At 44.1% G+C, this 18830-nt stretch overlaps 1 protein-coding gene across 3 annotated transcripts in view; it reads right to left on the minus strand.

Moving 5' to 3' along the window:
- Positions 1-18320, minus strand: part of FNDC3B (fibronectin type III domain containing 3B) — a 183516-nt gene extending 165196 nt beyond the window's left edge. The window contains exons 1-2 of one of the 3 annotated variants that reach the window (XM_058844079.1): positions 18141-18320; positions 16522-16822 (exon numbers count right to left, since the gene is read on the minus strand). The gene's annotated coding sequence lies outside the window, so the exon portion shown is untranslated. Of the gene's footprint in view, positions 1-1290; positions 1317-16521; positions 16823-18140 lie in introns of those variants that run through there. The other 2 variants (XM_058844077.1, XM_058844080.1) reach the window with 2 other exon arrangements.
- Between the last annotated feature and the right edge of the window lie 510 nt (positions 18321-18830).

An 18830-nucleotide genomic window follows, 5' to 3' on the forward strand; every position in this document is an offset into this window, starting at 1 on the left:
TGAAAACAATGAAGCTCTGCTGATATGCATCAGGAAGAAGGCCACCTACATGCTTGTCAAATTCCCATTTTTGTTCCAACCTGAAAAACCACTACAGAAAACAAGCATCCATATGAAGGTGAGGGAAACAAAAAAGGTAATGGAGCATTTCAGAGGCTATAAAGTCCCCTGAGACATTTTTCCAAATTCAGTTTCATAGACACTAAGTGCCAAATACAATGAACATTTCTGAAGCTTTTTTCTGATAAGCTGGCTTTAGTTGTTTTCTTTTTAATTATATGTCACCATCGCTACTTCGGTAACAACATCCAAAATCCAAACAAGCATCCCAAATCCTTCCAGGTGTCCTGGAAATAACACCAGCACATTCTGCAGAGAAATGCTGTAGCACTTGAAAATGGAAATAAGTCTTTCCTTATAATATCAAAGCAATTGTTATAAAAATTAAGGCATTTTCAGTACAGCATACTAAATTCAATAAAATTCAGTCCTTGAGTAGGAATGCATGAATTTAATTCAATCAGATGGACTCTGGGCTCTTTCTCATTAGGAGTAAAATAGATTAAATGTCAGAGTATTTGCCAAGATATTATCAATAGTTTCGTGAAAATAATGAAGGTAAAAAGATTGGGCTTTTTTGAGTTATCTTAAGTACAGTAATTTTCAATTTAAAGAGATTTTAAGGAAGCCTTTAGAAAACCATTTTTAGAAATACTCAAGAAGCCTTAAGCTTCACTCAACATGCAAGTTCCCATCAAGCCACATTAACAGTCCTCCAAAAAACAGAATTAACCAAAAAGATGCTTGGAATTCCTTCTGCATTACACAGACCTTCCCATCTGCAGTCTGGCATCCCAGCTCTCTCTCATGCCTTCACTGAAATCCTTCAGCCAGCCTTGGGCAGACAAAGCCTGCTGCCAAAGCAGGGTGTCCCAGGATGTGAGTGAGGAACAGCAGCGAGGGGACAGCAGCCCTGGTGCAGGTGACCCTGTGGACCCCAGCTGAACTCAACTGAGCCCACTGCTGTAAGAGCAGACCTCCACGTACACACACAGAGGGAAACAGGACCTGGGGGCTACATTCTTGAGTGGAAAAACCAAACAGATCTCATTAATTGTTGCTCCGTATCTCAGCCTTTTTTTTTTTTTTTGGATGTGTCCCAGTAGCTAAGATTTCCAACCAGCATATTAAAGTAGATGTTAATAATCTAGTAGTTCTTTCCACCACCTGGAATCCAACACACACCTCTGCCTCTAAGGTACCTGTTACCTTTCTGTTATCCATTCATACCTTGGTATTCCAGCGTTAGAGTTGTGCCTGCACTTCAAAGCTTGCTATCCCTTCCCCCATAAGGACAGGAGTAAAAGATCTGTGGACAAGCACTTCAAGTCAAACACACCCTTTGCTATTTCAGGCTCTAACATAAGCAGATTACAGCTCAGCTGTGTTCTGTCTGAACTTTTGTTTCTCTCTTGCCAATACTGCACTAATTATCCTTGAGAAAAGACAGACTTTAATTAACAAAGAAATGACCAACTTTTATCTATAAACTCTTCCTTCCCATCCAAGTTCTGCCTCTAAGTAGCTATTAAACACTAAGTTTTAGCAGTGAGTAATTAGGAGATACCCTTACCACACAGAGTTAAGGCAGAATTCAAACAAAGCAGGAGACACAGGTCATGGGGGCTGCCAGGGACGCCCTGTCCATGGGAGAGGCCAGGATGGACCCCTGCCCATGGCAGAGCCTTTTTCCAGACACAGTCCATGTGCTCCTGCTGCACACACTGTTACAGCCAGGCTGGGTGCCTGCTAGCCAGTGTAACCTGCTTTGCAGTGAGTAAAATATGAAGACAGACAGATCTCTGTCTCAAGCTGTTGAGAGAAGATCTTTTTTGATGCCCTTTCATACAGGGAATGTGCAAGCCCATCTCTTCAAACATGAGAAACAAAAGCAGAGACAGCTTCAAAGGAAGGAAAATTAGTTACTGGGACAGATAGCTAAAATGAACATGTAATTTAAATGAAAACCAGGTAGTTGAGCTGGTTCTTTTAACTGGCACATCACCTGCTAAGGAGTCCTCAGAACAAGCTGCCCCACACACACAGCAGAGCACTGAGGAGACAATGAGACTGCATCTGTAGCACTTTTGCACTTACCTTCTGTTAACCCTTCTTCAGCATGGGAGGTGGTGCTCAGGGAGAACAACCACAGATGTTGATTTCAAACAGCACAAGTGCTAAAAGACCAGAGGCAAAGCACAATACGCTTTTTGTCCATTTAACAAGGATGGCTCTCCTCTGCAGTCCACCCCAGCAGAACGTCCCTGCCTGCTGGGGAGCACTGGGGCAGCAGGCACAGGAGGTGTCCCAGGACACACTGTGCCCCACTCAGGTACAGCAGGAGCCTCACTTGACCCTCGCTGCCTGTGCCAGGATGGCCCTCAGCCAGCAGCAAAGGGAGACAGATATTCAAGGTTGGCTTCCAGAGCAGCCCAGGGAGTTTGACTCACTGAGCCAAAACAAGAATAAAGGGAGTGGGAGGCAGGACTGACCTTTCAGTAGCAGCACCAACTCAGGGCTGTGTCATCAGGGCACAAACTCACACTCTGATGTGCATCAGTAGTATTTTATCTACTGATATGTACATGGAGCTGGATCTCAGCAGCTTCTTTTTTAATATCATTATGTTTAACTACTTGAACTACTCCTCCAAGTTCTGTACGGCAGGCAAACACTTGTGAAACCATTTCCTTCCCCCAGTGACAACAACGTACTTAGAGAATTATTTGATTTACACCACAAACGGAATTCAAACATAGCTCAAGAGCAAAGAAAACTTCCTGCACCATACATACTTAACCTATATAAGATGTGTGAAAAAACCTCAGTGTTTTATCATCCTTGTGACTTGTGCACTCAATACACAACAGCTGCAAGTTTCATCTTCACAAAGCCAGTCAGAATCATCCCATGAGAACTTTTGAATCACCACAGCAATCAAATGCTATTAGAGGGAGATTAATTGGAGTCAGTACATGCAGTTTAGGTTTAGAACAACAAATGCTAATTTCCCAAAACTGATGAGAACTGAGGGGGAAAACAGACTTCAAAAAATTTATCTACAATTGTAAGTGGTTTCTTTTCTCCAGAAAAAACAACTTGAAAAATTATGATTCCCTTGTTTGACAAAGGGGGAAACTTAAACTAAAATCCTATCCTGATACGATGGTAAGAATAAAAATGTAATGCAGCATAAAAAGGGGTACAAGAGGGAAGCTAAGAATAGATAGTGAAAGTAGTACAGAAATTCAGTAAGTGAAACCAAGGCTAAAGTCAACACAAGTCAGACAAAGAAAAATAACCATGACTTGCAAGAAAACAGAAAATGAGCTGCATTCTAGAACAAACTAAGGAGGATTGAACTGTAATAGTGGCATAACCCCACTGCAAAGCAGAAGTGAAAATAGAGCGAATAATGCAGAGGAAAATAATGTAACAAACTCTTCCCTTTGGTATTTGGAAGAGCCACAAAATGCACTTGTTGACTTACCCTAGTGGGCAAGTCAGCCCCAAAATCTTTCAATTAAGTTTTGATTTGAGCTTTTAAAGAAGTGCCTGACCAACTGCCAACAACAGGACACACTGATGCAGAGGGATGGAGCAGAGAGAGACTGCATTAACCCAGCACCAGCAGCCGAGAGGGAAGCAGGCTGCCCAGTGCAATTACACCCCATTAGTAAGACACAGCGTTCAGATAAAACAATCAAAAGTCAATGAAGGATTCCATTGATAAGAAATGCAAAGATAGGAAAATAATCAGCACTGTGATTCTATATAAAACAGGTCCTGTCAAACAAATCTAAGTGTGGTTTCGGCCATGATTACACCTTTGGCTGGAGATAGCTGTGTTAGCACATGTGTGTTCCTTTGCCAGCGTCTCACCTGGTACCACGCAACACTGATAAAAGAGGTCACACTGCACAATCAAAACGAAATCTCTCCAATGTATTAAAAGCTGGCCAGCCAACTGACCACAGATTAATCTGGGAGCTGATAACACCGGGTGTGAATCAGCCAGGGGGTGCAGACATGCCCCACTGCCCAACACATGGCACAGCAGCCCTCTCAAAGGGCTGGAATTTTTATATGGTCCCAGGGCAAACAAGAACTGGATATTAAAGAACAGTAAGAACCAGTGAGCAGAAGCAGGAGCCAGGAAAGTCAGAGTTGAGCACAACATTAGAAATGAAAATCCAAAGATTAGCTACTGAAGTAGATGGAATCAGCCAGGGGAAGTGAGCAGTATTTCCTCCTCTTATGGAAACATGACTTCATGTGCTCACCAGAAATATAAATTACAAGTAAGCCACGATAACTTTATCCTTTCTAAAAAAGAACTATAACCTTACTAAATCAGGTATATGCTATACTGCCTACTGACAATTTTATTAGTTTGCAAAGACCTAGTTGGCATTTGTAAGGGAACGGTTCTTGTCCTCCTACCCACAGCAAGTCAGCCTTGCACAAAGGCTTCCTATAGATACAATATAATATGCTGAGCAGAAGGCAAGTAGTTATTGCCCTCTTGCCAAGGAAACCTCCTCCAGGAGAGGCTTTCAGAGGTAGGAACTGCACACGGGCACTTGTCAAGAGCTGTGTTGGGGAGGGAAACCCCCAGACATGTGCAGACCACTAATAAGATTTCTAGTCCAGCCTCAACTGAAACAAGCCCCAGAGTATCTCCTGTATTTTTGCCTCTGTGTCTTGTTTTCTCAGCTGCAAAATGGGAATAATGAAACACATCACCCCTGTTAGTGCTCTGGTCTCTTCCAAGGGAAGAAGAACTAGCATACTGGTTATTCACCAGTGTTTATTTAATGATTTCCTACTAAAACTGACAGCCTGCCCTGGCCAGTAACACTAATTATCACTTCACAGGATCTGTTTGACTGTCCACATTAAAAACTACAGCTTTACACTGCAAGTTTTTTCATATTGACCTTCCCAAATCAGGAAATGCTTAGCAGTTTGTGGGTGAGACAAACTAAACCACACTACCCAGCCAGCATTAAATAAAGCCCCACTGATCACTTCTGCTGTGCTCCTGGCTCTGCCAACCTGCCCAGGGATGCTCCCTCTGCCCCATTCCCAGCCAGGTTCTTCCAGTCAGCTCCTGGCCTCCCACCAGCCCTTTCAGTGGAAGCTGAGTTAGTTCTTGTTGCCTGTGTTAACTTTTCCCCTGCCACAGTAGGCTGAAGTCCCATTGGAACGATAAAAATCAACTCCAACATACTCTGCACCAACTCAGCCACGACCGAGCAAGTGGCCACAATGTGAGATGCTGTTCCCAGTTGTTCCATTACCTCCCCAGCCAGAGCAGTTTTAAATTAAAAAAAAAAAAACCAACAAAACAACAAAAAACCAAACCAAGAAAACCCAGTTTTAAGTGCACTGGCTTATTGTGATTTTTAATTAGCACCAGGATTTCAGATAGTGCACACCCATGGCCCCAGAAGGGGGGTGAGGGGAGTACGTGTGCGCGCTTGTGAAACCATTGTTCCTCCGTCAAATACAGCTCATCCTCCAGCCCATCCGAGCTCCCAGCTGCCCAGTCACACAACTTTTAAAAGTTCAACAGCTGGGTGTTTTATAACCCTGGAGAACTCCCAAGCCAATCCTTACGTCGCTGGCAAGGAGCCCTGGCCAAAGGCTGGGGACCCCGCGGGGTTCACCTTCCTCCTTCTGCTGCTGACAAAGGCAAAGCCCAGGCTCACAGCCCGGCACAGGCAAGGCAAAGTCCACACTCACACGCCCAGCACACTGTTTTGTAAGCAGCAAATGACAGAGGCATCGGGCAGTGGCTGGGATCCAGGATCTGCAACCATCTGCAAGTTTGCTTGGCTTTTGTTTCAGTTTCCAGCACTGATGGATAGAAACAAGCTCCCAGTTCTTGTGCATTAGCATAAAGATAATTAAAACTACTTTTACCCCCCAAGCAGCTCTAGAAAAAGCACATCACAAGTTTAAATGAGTGTTGATGATATATTTAAGTAAAACCTGACTCTTTAGGACAAAAAAAGACACCACCCCAAACAAAAACCTCAATTGTATCACAGAAAACAGCTTTGTCAACAAGTTTCTGTGACTCCCGTTGCAGAAGAAAAGGCTCAGATGAAAGTCTGCAGGACTCACTGCATCCTCCTCTCTCCAAAGAAACATTAATTTCTGCCTGACACAAAAGCATTTCTGCTGGAAAAGGGGAACACCACAGGTCAGTATTAAAGCTATTTCAGTGTAGCTACCAAGCAATTAGCTGGATAATACCTTCTCTACATGATGATTTTTTCCTTTTCCAGATTCCTGGTGCAAGCAGAACTAGCAATTTGCTGGTTTTACAACCACTTCTGAAGTTGCAGATGACCAAATTTAAATTTTCCTTTCCTTATCAATGAAAGTATTTCTACTTTGGCACTGCACATTTGTTCACCAATTTAACTTTTTAAAAAAACCTTTACCTTGTATTTCAGTATAGCTTCCATCTTCTACCAGCAAACAAATTCAGGCACTTTGATTTTTAAATATTTAAATTCACATTTGTATAAGCCTGACCTTGTTACTTTTTTTTTCCCCCTAAGACAAAGTGTAAACAAAAATTATCTTGCATTCTGATTTTGCTTTGAAGCCTGTGATTATCTGAAGAATTAACATACTCTTTCCTAGAGATTATCATTGGTAAAGTTTTGGATACAAACCTCTTCACTTTGATAAGTGATCCACCGCTTTTGGAAAGTACCTTTATTGTTTGACCTGACGTTCAAAGCTCTTTGAAAGCTGCCCATCTCCTTTCCTGGAACTATGCTACATCAGGACCTTCTACCAATAAAAGCAACAGAACATGAAAGTGAAATTCCATCAGGATTGCAGCCATACTGTTCAGTACATTAAAAAAATAAGGATTAGATTTATAAATTTTGCAGTTGTAATGAATGCTCACGGTACTTTTGTCAGAGTATATTCCGGGTTCTCTGCTCTCTCACTTGAAATCCATGTGCCACTTGCACACTCCTTATTCATATATGGAATATCACAGTCACATATTCTTTAATAGCCTTGCATTAAGCCCTTACATTAAAAGTACTTGGGTCTTTCTGCATGCCATAAGTTGGCTCCTGTTTAGATAGCTGGGCTGGGTTTTGGACTAAGCTGCTTGATAAATTCTAAAGAAGTTTTTATTTACTGACATCTTGCATCCACACGTTCATCTGCCAGCACTGGCTTTTGGCTTAAAACAGTCCTGTATGCCTTCAGTGTTTACCTCTCTGATGGATTTAGAGATAGTAAAGTTCATTGGAACCTCTTTCCTGTAAAATATTTCTCCATCTCATCTTACGAGAAAGGCTTTCCACACTTCCAGTCATGCTTGTAACCCTCACCTGTAACTTTACCACTTCAAATTTACCCATCTTTCACTAACATAGGTGATCAGAATGCATACACTTTCCAAAACAAATCCCAGAAGGACTTGCAAAATAGTGTTTATCTCCCTTCCCATCTCTATTAAAAGCAAAATAAGATTCCCCCCTTGGGTGGGTACCTTTCTTCATGGCTGTATAACCACTATCAGACCACGTTCACACTCTGGTTGAGCAGTTGCACAACGAAGTCTCCATATCTGCTTGAAGAAACTCCAGTGCTAATATTGATCACAAAGGTCAGGAAGAGCTGATGTTGGCAGAAAAACAAAGAAAACCTTTGTCTAATATACTAGAATAGATAAAAATTGTATTTATCTGTTTCTTCCTTCCAGCTGTGTATTTTGCGTATGATGAGAGAAGAGTTGTTGCTTCCCTTTCTCATCTGCCAAATCCTTTCAAAAATGCACGAGTTGAACATTGCAAAACATTTTCTAAGAAAAGCAGGGATATGCAAAAATACTAAATCAGTGATACTTTATATAATATGTAGCCAACATAAAATACTCACTGAAGAACCAGTCAAATCATCTGCAAAATTTTTAAGAAAAAGTTTTCTTCATTTGAATCCCCTACACTTTGCATACAGCTCCCTCAAATTATCTTGCACTTGCCAGGCAATAGGAGCAGAAGGAGGAACAAGGCAGGACCTCACTGCACCCCTGCCCAAGTAGAGAGAAACCTCCTGCCCAGGCAGCCATCCTGGGAGAACCCTTCAGGGAACCAGCAGACCACAGTTACACCTCACTTGCTCCACACAGCCAAGACATTTTAAAAAAAAATAAAAAATGACATATCCATAATTAATGGAAAGTAACTCTTCCGAGGACAGAAGAGGAGGGAAGCTGACAGATCCAATCTGCCATTCCCATATACTTTCTAACTCCAATGCAAATCCTTTGCTTGCCATGTGAGGTTAGCCCAGGCAGCAGGCCAAGGCTTCGCTTTTCCCTCCCCAAGTGAAAGGACAGATCTGCCGCTGCCACGTCGCTCACGCGGAGCCAGAGAGCAGCACCTCATCCCCACCCAGCAGTGCCCACAGCTCTGCAGCTGCAGCACCACCACGTCACAGCTGCTAACCAGGCTGGATCAAATCTGCTCAAAGCTGGTGTTATCACTGCCCAAGTCAACTCAGTCACCTAAGAGTGTATTACTGTATTTGCTTCTATTTCATTGTGAGAGAACGTCATGGAACCTTAAATTACAGCGGGGCCAATAATAATAATACACTTAGTCTACTTGCAAACTAAGCCAGTCAATACTATTTTCCATTTCTTCACATATCCGTATTTTCTCTGTCCCAATTCTCATATTTCACTCACCTTCCTCCCCTTGCATTTATCCAACAATTGAAGTTACACCAAAATCACTACACTGTAGTCTAGAAAAATCTAACAAAGGAAGAAGGGAACAGAGAAATAAGGATTTACTAAGACAGACCAGGAAGGACTCAGATGTGCTAGCAAGGGCAGGACTGGAATAGTCTAGAAGGTCTGAGAAACTGAAAAAACTTTTCACAGCAACATTTTAGAGCATAATATAATCCTGACTGTATGATCACAAAATGCCAAAAGGAAGTGAAACCGTTGATGTCTAACTTCAGAGTTTTAGATACACAAATATTGCCTTTACAGTAACATAGCAGCTCTCACACATCCACTGAAGCAACCTATTCAGACCCCCAGAAAAATTCAAGTGTAGCCACCTTGTTCGTTACACAGATTGTGGTTACAGAAGTATCTGAATGACTTGACTCTTACGTTTTATCCAGAAGCGGCTGCTGTGGAAGAGATCAGAGATCCTTTTGGTTGCACTCGGCAGAATTGCCTAATTTCCACCACATCACCATTTCCTGCCCACTGAACAAGGCAGCTGGAACAGCTGGACAAGCACGTCCAGCTCTGTTAACTGAGAGGGGAAAGGGTAAAGATAAAACACCACACACTCGAGAGCTTACAGAGAGAAGGCACTTAAATGAGGTAACAAGACAATTCCTTTCTGTTTCTCATATCCTCGCAGTTGTGGGTGTACAGTGTCCTGACTGCTGCTTGCAGTGCTCACTGACCCGAGGAACAGCCTTCAAGTCAACAAAAAGTTTGCACTGTATGTCTAACAAAGTCACAGAGGATGTTTATGTTTTCTGCAATCACTAAAAGCACCGCTGAACTTAACAAGCAATAATAAAGATCTGTTAGAGCAGCATATGGAGTTGCAAAAATAAACATGTGCCGAGCAGAATGAAACAAGTTAATTTCACCACCAGCTGACACACACGAAACAAGGATTAAGGCTCAGGTCATAGACCCAGGTTTGGGTTGAAAGGTACCATAAAGACCATGTAGTTCCAAACCCCTGTCACAGGCAGGGACACTTTCCACTATACCAGGTTGTTCCAAGCCCTGCTCAACCCTGGACACTCCCAGGGATGGGGCAGCCACAGCTCCTCTGGGCAACCTCTGCCAGTCTCACCACCCTCAGAGTAAAAAATTTCTTCCTAGTATCTAAGCTAAATCTATCCCTTTGGTCACTTTTCTCCACTTCTATGTCAAACTCTGCAGAACTTTTGCTTTGTGGAAAAATCTCAGAATTCCTCTTTAGCCATAAGATTTCTTGTGCATTGGTTATGGTCAGCTGAGAATAATGTAACCTGCATGTTCAATAATATCAAGTAAGAGTGAGACCCTAGACCTTCATAAAGCAAAACTGGTGTCTGTGATGTAGTACTGAAATTCTCAGTGAACCTTATGCTGCTTCCTTTTTATGGCATTTTCACTTCCTGGCATGGAACAGCTGAGAGCTGCCCAGTACTCCACAACAGTCACCCCAAAAGACATTATCTGGGTCTCTGGTGAAATCCATAGGATATTTCTTACTTCTGAATATGACTTTATTACCTAACCAACATCTAAGTTAACCACAATGGGAAATACAAAGTCATTTTGGGTTGATCCTTTTAAGGTTTCTGTTTGACTTCTGTTGTTTTTGAGGTCCTGCTAAACTAAAATGTAATTTAGTTTTATAACAAATAAACCAAAAGGACAGCATACAAATAGAAAGCTACATAAGGAGACATTGTGGGAATGAACTACCTACCTGCCTGAGTACAAGCAAAACACAGATGTATCAGAAAACCAGGCTTCATTCTGCTTATTCTAGGTGTTTTATCAGCATTACCAGAGACTAGGAAAGTATCTACAGCAGCCTAAACAACAAACTTCTGATTAGAGAACAGCGAGAAATTGACTGTCAAACTGATTTATGAACATATCAACTTGTACCCTGAAATGCCATAAAATTAACCCTTTATCCTCAAATCATCCAACATATATTTCCTACCAGTACAAAAGGAGGTTGAACTCTTCAGAGCTGACAGCCTGCAGGGTCAGAGTGCACAGAGAGCAGGGGCCACTCTTTTGGCTATGGAGACATTTTGAAATGATCCAGAATCTTAAGTGTTGCTTCACTCCATAATTTCTACAGGGGATTATTTGTGACATTTTCTCTGCTCCTCCAAGCCACGTAAGGTCACGCATTTAAGAAGAGACAACATATGTACATGTTCAGACATCAACACAGACATAGTGAAGCACCACTTAACTATGATTTATACTGAATTGAGATTTATTTTCTACCATCCCTTTCTCTTTTCCATAACACCACCAACTTTCTGCAACTCATCCTGCTTCTGGGTTACTCTGCAAGCCTAAGTTTTCCACAGACCATGTGCAGTTTAACTCCTTCCAACGCTGCCTCTTACACAAGACAGCCAAAACACGAGGCCACCTCACTATAGGGCCAATCTCTTATTTCCTTCCTTATAAGAACACCCTTGCCAACCAAGCCAGGAAACTTGTGACCCATTCCTCAGAAGCAGCTTTTGAAGATGGATTTTCCCTCCTTGTATGGATGCTGGGACCTGTACCATCAACCTAAACCTATGATCCAAGAAGCAGCACCTGTGGTCCTGTCAGATCAGGCCACTTCAACTCTTTGAAGCACATGAGGACCACACTCCACAGCCTTCCTGGGTGATTGGCACCCACTTTGGGTACCTGGGCTGCAGTGCTGGGCACACCCCACTGCACAGGTCCACGGACACGTTCCTCCCACCCAGCAGCCTCACGTCCACATGCCTGCACTTTTAGTCATGCAAAGGCCACACGTCACAAGCAGTGCGTGAACAAGAGCATGAAGTCAAAGGGAAGAGGACAGAAGGGAATGCAGTGTTCCACAAACACAGATCCGCTGCCCCTCCCTCACCCACATCTGAAGCATTCAAGAAAAGCCAGCTAAGAGCAAACATTGTGCCGAATTAAGTATTGTGTCTCTAGCTGCTCAGTGCCCCAGACACATGGATGCTCAGGAGGGACACTTCTCCTGTGACCAAATGCTGCACCCCAAGCCCCCACCCTGCATGAGAGCAGGCTGCGTGGCTGAGGATCACCTTGGAAAGCTGTGCAACCAACAGAACATAAACCATGCAGAGAGAATTCAAAGGAAAACCCTATTGTAGTATCAGAAATCATGGATGCCTAACAAGTAAGTGTATTAAAGAAAGGATGGGCAAGTGGGCCATTGAGAAAAGCAGATCTCGGAATAAAAAAAACCCAAAAACCTCACTAAAGCAGAATACAATTCCATAAAAATCCAGAGTAAGAAACAGTAGTTTTCTTTTATTTGCTTTTCTTTGAGCTGCCACAGCTTCTCACACTTTCCAGCATTCAAAAATAAAGACTTGATGCCCTCTCCTCCCCGGGGCAGGCTTTGAAAACAGATTTCCTAGTTAACCTGCCAAAGCAGAAGATGTGATAGCAGGTGAACATCCCTCTGCCCTGCTCAGGGGATGACTCAGTGGAAATCAACCCTCAAGAAACGTGTTGCCATCCTTCAGACAATGCAACCAAAGAGGAACAAATCCCTCACCTTAAAACTCTTGGCTTCCAAATTAGCCACAGCTCAATACAGGACTGTATAATAGAGGAACACTAACACATTTTGGGGAAAATCTATAGCTTATTTTTAACCCTTTTTCAATTTTTTATACAGTTAATAAAAACATTATCTCCTAACAAGACTATAAAATCATTTCCTCAGAGATTTAGAGTAGCACAAAAGAACAGGACATTAGCATGTTCTAAGCAAAGTGAAGTAAGAACTGGTGGAAACAAGACCAACATTATAACTGTTCAAGCCAACCAAACACACCCCTCAAAGACAAACACCAATTACCATCTGCTACAAGAACAGAACACATACAAGATGTATGCAACTAGGTCCCAAACTTGCATCCAGTTCAAATACACCTAGAAGAATCACGTATATAGCGTATTACAATTTGCCCTATCTTGTCACAAAAGGAGGATTTTTTTCCACTTCAACCTAAGCCATTATTTTTGATACTTTAACATCATATGAAAGACAAAATACTGAGTCCCCCAGTAAAGCAACACCCTTCATGGAGTCAATCAAGCCAAAACTGCACCTCTGCTTTTCAAGCTCACCATTTCTACCAGTACTTATATACAAAAAAAAAACCCAAAACACAACACTATTTGGGGATTATACACCCCAAAATATTCCACAAGCTCTGCCATTCTCACTGGGTCTCTTCTGCTCTGTTAATTCATTCTAATGAAGTGATGCTTCTGGTTGCCATACATTTGGTAGTATCAAAACACTAAAGGTAATTTTTTCCCTTCTGTGAGTTGACATCACGTGAGCCCACAAAAAATACAGGCTGACCAGAAGGAAACCTTCCCAGTGCCCTCATTATCCACAAATGCTTTCATCTTTTTTTCTCTGCTGCATTATTCCACATCAATAAATAAGGAGCAGAGCAATGCATAACACTGAGTAACATATCCAGATCAGTTCAAGTGTCTGCAAGCATAAGGTCACTTATGTTACATGAATTGTCATTGAACAGGGACATACTTCTACAACAAAGGCAAGTTATAAAGTGGAATGAATTCTTTCAGTTAACTAACCATACACTAAAGGAAAATGGTAAGGTCATCCTGAAACAAATCAGAACAACTCTCTACTCCCACGCTGTTTCTGCTATCAAGGTCCAAAATAATCACTCCATCTTACTTCACCACAGTTTTGGGCTTGACTAAAGAATTATGCAGAAATATTTGGGGCAAAAGATAACACTAGGATTTAGGTTATAAACACTGGCAATTTATTAGTGGGTGAGTGGAAAACAGGGAGCAACCATGTAAAATCGACACAGCTGCACAGAGGCCCAGAAAACCTACAAACTAAGCAGAGCAGATTGATTTTGCTAGTTTAGATTAAAAGCATGGGGAAATCTGTCCACAGCATCCCAAGCATCTCTGAGGGTGGCAAAGGTCAGCTAAAATTGTTGTTTATTGAAGTTTTTATTAACCTCTTGAAAGGAATTTCTTTCTCTCTTTTCAAAGCATTCCATATGAAACATTCCTGGAAGCATGAAGTAGATGTTTAAGTACATGTATACACACATTCTATTATTAGAGTCCTTTGCAAGGACCTAATAATAGAAATGTCCATAATTATGTATAAGGCAATGCTAAGAGACTGGGATGTAAAGCATGTTTTAAGGTATTTGCATTGCTGCCACAGAATTGCCATACACTAGCTCAACACAGAAAAGTCAGACAGGCTTATCATGTTCACCTCCAGAGAATTCAAGTATTTGCTTTCAGTTATTCTACATCTAACAAATAACAAGATAAACCAAAACATAACAGCAGAAACTTCTCTCCTGAATCCATCTTGTCATTGCACTGAGTACCTTCTAGAATGAGGAGCAGATGCCAGAACAAGCAAATGCCACATATCAGTATTAGCTGCAGTTTTGTGCTCTCAAAAAAAAATAAATATATAAAATATATACTTAATTACCAAGGAATTGTTTGTTGCTTTGTATTATGAAACTAACACTATATATAGATGCAGCTTACTAAGCAGAGTATCCACATGTCAATTTTCAGTATATCACCATTATAAACTGTCACCACTAGAAAAACAAATAGAGAATGTTTCTTATGCTGTTGGCTTTTTGTCTGTTATCTGCTAACAAACACCACAATTTACTTGTAAACAAAGGATTCCTCAGATGAAATGCAGAAAGCGTGTCACTGGAGAAGCCCTACATTTTAACCTCTAAGCTCAAGGAAACCCATCCTTTTCCCAATTAAAAGCACCACAAAGATTTGCTCAAAGCTGTGCTACCTGGGACCTCCAGGGAATATTCCTGCTCAAGAACCGACTTTAACACAGACAGCGTTTTTCTTGTGTACTTGCTCAACAGCACCGTCATTTTTCATCCAGAGAAAAGCACAAATTTAACATCCACAGCAGCATTTCTGAAAAGCAACTCATCTCTCCAACACTGTTGCAAATTCCACAATAAATCACATTTAATTAGTTTGTGCCTTTTTTTTTTTTCCCTGGCTGTCTGGAATCCAACAGCGAGCAGGCTTCCAACTTTAATTTTGCAAAGAGGTGCTTAGAATAAACTGATAAAAACACCAACCACCACGTCCCCACTGGAAGCTGTTTGGAGTTATCTGCTCGCTGACACACCAGCATTCCTGCCTGTAGATGGCTTTTTACCGCTGTGTATCCAGCAGCTCCTATTTCCACTGCCTTGTTTGAAGAACTTTCCTCTTCCCACATACCTTCCATCTCCAGGGACAGATCACACAGGGACACTAAACCTTGGCCGTAAACAACACGAGTTTTGATACTGCTGTTTCCAAAGGATCCTCCACCACTCAGCAGTGCAGAAACAATCACTGAGGCACAAATCCTCTGGGCAACACTTGAGAAACTCTCTGCCTCGCCAGTATTTTGAACAGCTGAGATTTACACAGGGCTCTGCTGGCTTCTTCAGCTATTTATTTTATTTGCTGTACACTAAAGGCTACTGCAAACAAATGGGATTTCGATAACTTGCAGCATGTTGCTCAAAACAGTTCCAGTGCACTGGGACACTATTTCCAGACTTTAAACCCAGTAGCCACATCCTTGGTGTCCCAAACTGCCACTCCAGGTGCTCCGAAGAGGCCACTCCATCTTCCCTCATGTCTTTTCTTTGGAAGGAAGCGGCTGACTACAATGAAGAGAAAAGCACTGTGGAGAGTAATTTGTTTGATTCAGGTGTGTTCAGGCTCTGGACCATTTATTTATGTATTTGTATTTATGTATTTAGTAGGCATTTATCCTCTCGCTAAAGATATTTATTTACATCGTAAATGTTGGTTCTGACAACCCACATTTTTGAGAGAAGGAGTCAGTTATACTTATTAGAAAGTTCATGGACACAGCCACACACATGCAGAAGTTTGCTGCACGGTCTGTATATATTTTCTCGCACAGATTTATGAACTGCAGAAGTTTGACTGCCCTTAACTGCTTCTCCTTCTCAGAGGACATAAAGGAAACTATAAAGTGAGGAGAAAAAAGCCAAATTCTCTGCTAAGTAAGAGGTATGATGGAGAAAACTTCTTTCAGTTCCCTAAATACTACACATAGAAAAAAAAGTGCCAGAATAAACACATTTCAGACTGGAAGTTACAAACTTTTCTGAGACTAAAGATAATGCAGTATGGAGTTACAGCTCTGAGCTTCTTGGCTATAGCAGAAAATCAGCTTATTTTGGCTGCTAACTACCTTCATTTCTTATCCTTTGGCCAACTATAGGCTAACAGTATGAAAAAACCAGCAGTGACCTCAAACGCAAACCAGATGAATCCCAAATGCACAAAATTAAAAAAAAAAAACAAACATATCACCTTCCACACAGACTCATCTCTGAGCTACATTATAAGAATAAAGTAGCTAAAAGATACTGAACTGGGAAGAACAATACACGATACTTCTGTGGCAGCAGACGTTTCTGCCACAGCAGGGTCCCAACACAACCACAAATCACAACTGCTTTGAAACTAACGAGAGGGAACCACAGAAGTGCTGAAGATTAAGAGAAAAGCACTAACAGACCGCTTCTGTGCGAGACCCGAAATGACCCCGGGAATAGGGCCAAGAATCATTTTCTTACTGGTAGCACCGGCAGCGAATTCTCCGACTACTGAGAAAGACACATGGGCTGTAGGTGAGCCACACCGGCGGTGAACAGGGCAAGAGGAGCAAGATGCTTCCACTCAGGAGACAGCCCTTGGCCCATTCCTGAGGTTTATGGAAGCGATGCCTTTATCTGGATTTCCAGCCAAGCACACATTGTGTCATCCGTGTCCAGAGCAGCCGCTCCCCATTAGAACAAAGCGCAGACCCAGACCAGTACAGGCACTGAGGCACTGCCAGGCCTGGCACTCTCAACCTTTTGTTGTAAGCAAGCTCTGCTACAAAAAAAAAAAAAAAAAAAAAAAAAGGTTGAGAAATAGTGTTCTACACTTAAAAATCTGTGGAAGTTTGAAATGCCATTACCTAGCACATTGTTAAACTCGAGTTAGACTGGTTTGGCACCTTTCAGGAACGTACCGGCTGAGCCCCGTGTTCTGCAGGGTAAGCGGTTAAGGGATACAGCAGCTGTGGTTAGGGCACAGGTAACTGGGATACACGAATCCTGCTCACACAGACCCAGCACGAAGTTCAAATAAGAAATAAAAAAATTTAAAAAATTAAAAAGCCAACAAGGAGCTCCAATCTCTCCATATCTCTGTTCCTCCTCAGCCCCCGTGATGGGGTAACTACCCCTTTAAGACCAGTACTTTTATATACTCAAAGGACACAAAGAAATGCAAATGAAATACAAAATTACTAATATGGAGAGAGTTAGGCTTGCCCCGCGCCTTCAATTCTACAAATATAGATGGGATAAATGGTTCGTTACATTTAACTCCAAGCCGCACTACCTCCGCCAAAACCTTATTTAAATAGAACGTTTCTGAGAACCGGGAAAGGGGGGGATGCAGCTGTGGTCTTAACCTAAGAGAGGTTAAGCTTTTAAAAAGAGTTGTTCTTTTTTCACTCCGTCTGCTGGTCGCATGCCATTTTAAAAAGGTGTCTGGCAAGCAAAAATAAAAAGTTTCCAGGGCTTTCCTTCCCCAAGCCGCCTCTGCCAGGAGCCGGGCGGGGAGGACGGGGCCGAGAGAGAGAAGACGGTCTCGCCTTTCTCCAGCTTTTTCCCCAACATGCCCTCTGGATCCCGACGTTCTGGAGGCGGAGGAGCCCCCGGTTCCTCCACCTGCCCTCACCCCCGGCCGGGCAGCGGTGCTGCGGAGCGGGGCGCGGCTCGGGGGTGCCAGGGGCGGGCGCCCCGCACACACCCGCGGTGCCCGCGGCCCCCGCCAGCACCGACCGCTCCCGCACTTCTCCTCCGGGAGCCGCAGCGGGCGGGGAGGGCGGTGGCGATGACAGCGGCCGGGCCAGCCGCCCCCAGGGACGGCCGGGCGGTGCTGGAGCGCCCGTCCCGCCGCCAGCCCCGAGCGCGGCCGCTCCCGCCCGCCCGCCGGGCGCTCCCCGCGGCGGGGGGAGCCGGCGGGGCGGGGAGAGAAACTTTCCACCGAGTGCGGCCGCGTCCCGCCGCCGAACAAAAGAGCCGGGACCGGGAGAGGCGCCGCGGGGCGGGGGACGCGGCTGCCCGGCGCTCGGAGCGCGGCGGAGCCGCGGGGCTCCCCGCCCGGCACCCGCTTCCCCGCAGCGCCGCCGCGTCCTTACCTGCGGGAGGGCGGTGCGGGGCGGCGAGTCCCGGTTAGCTGGAGCGAGTGCCGGGAGGGCTCGGCGGGGATTCCGCCATGTCAGTGATGTCGGCACCACATGGGGCCCCGGCCGGCCCACGCTACCGCGCACTCTGGAGTAGCGGCTCCCGCCGAAAAGACGGCCGAGGCGGGCGTGGGACGCCGGCCAGCCCCGCTGCCGCCCCGCCCCCGCGCCGCCGGGGCGGGGGCTCCGTGAGGGGCGGGCACGGCGCCCGGCCCCTCGGCCTCGCCCCGCTCCCGTTCCCGTTCCGCCGTGTCCGCCCGCTGTGTCCGCCGCGGTCCGCTCATCGCTACTCAGAATCGTAGAACAATAGGATTAGAGAATCATCGAGGTTCGAGACGATCCGGCCCAGCCGCCCACCGGGCAGCGCCGCTGTAACTCCTAAACCGCATCGCCCAGCGCCAGGTGCGGGCGCTTCTTGAACACCTCTGGGCATGGTGACTCCACCGCCGTCCGTTTCAGTGGCAGACCACCCTAAAAGTAAAACATTTGTTTCTAGCGTCTAATCTGAATCTCCCCTATTTCAGCTTAAGGCTGTTTTCCTCTAGTCCTCTCGCTGCAGGTGCGGGAGAAAAGAGCATCCCCCAGCTGGCTACAGTCTCCTTTCAGGGACTTGTAGAGAAGGATGAGGTCTCACCTGATCCTCCT

This window comes from Poecile atricapillus, chromosome 8 (genome assembly GCF_030490865.1).
Source record: "Poecile atricapillus isolate bPoeAtr1 chromosome 8, bPoeAtr1.hap1, whole genome shotgun sequence".
Taxonomy (NCBI): Eukaryota; Metazoa; Chordata; class Aves; order Passeriformes; family Paridae; genus Poecile; species Poecile atricapillus.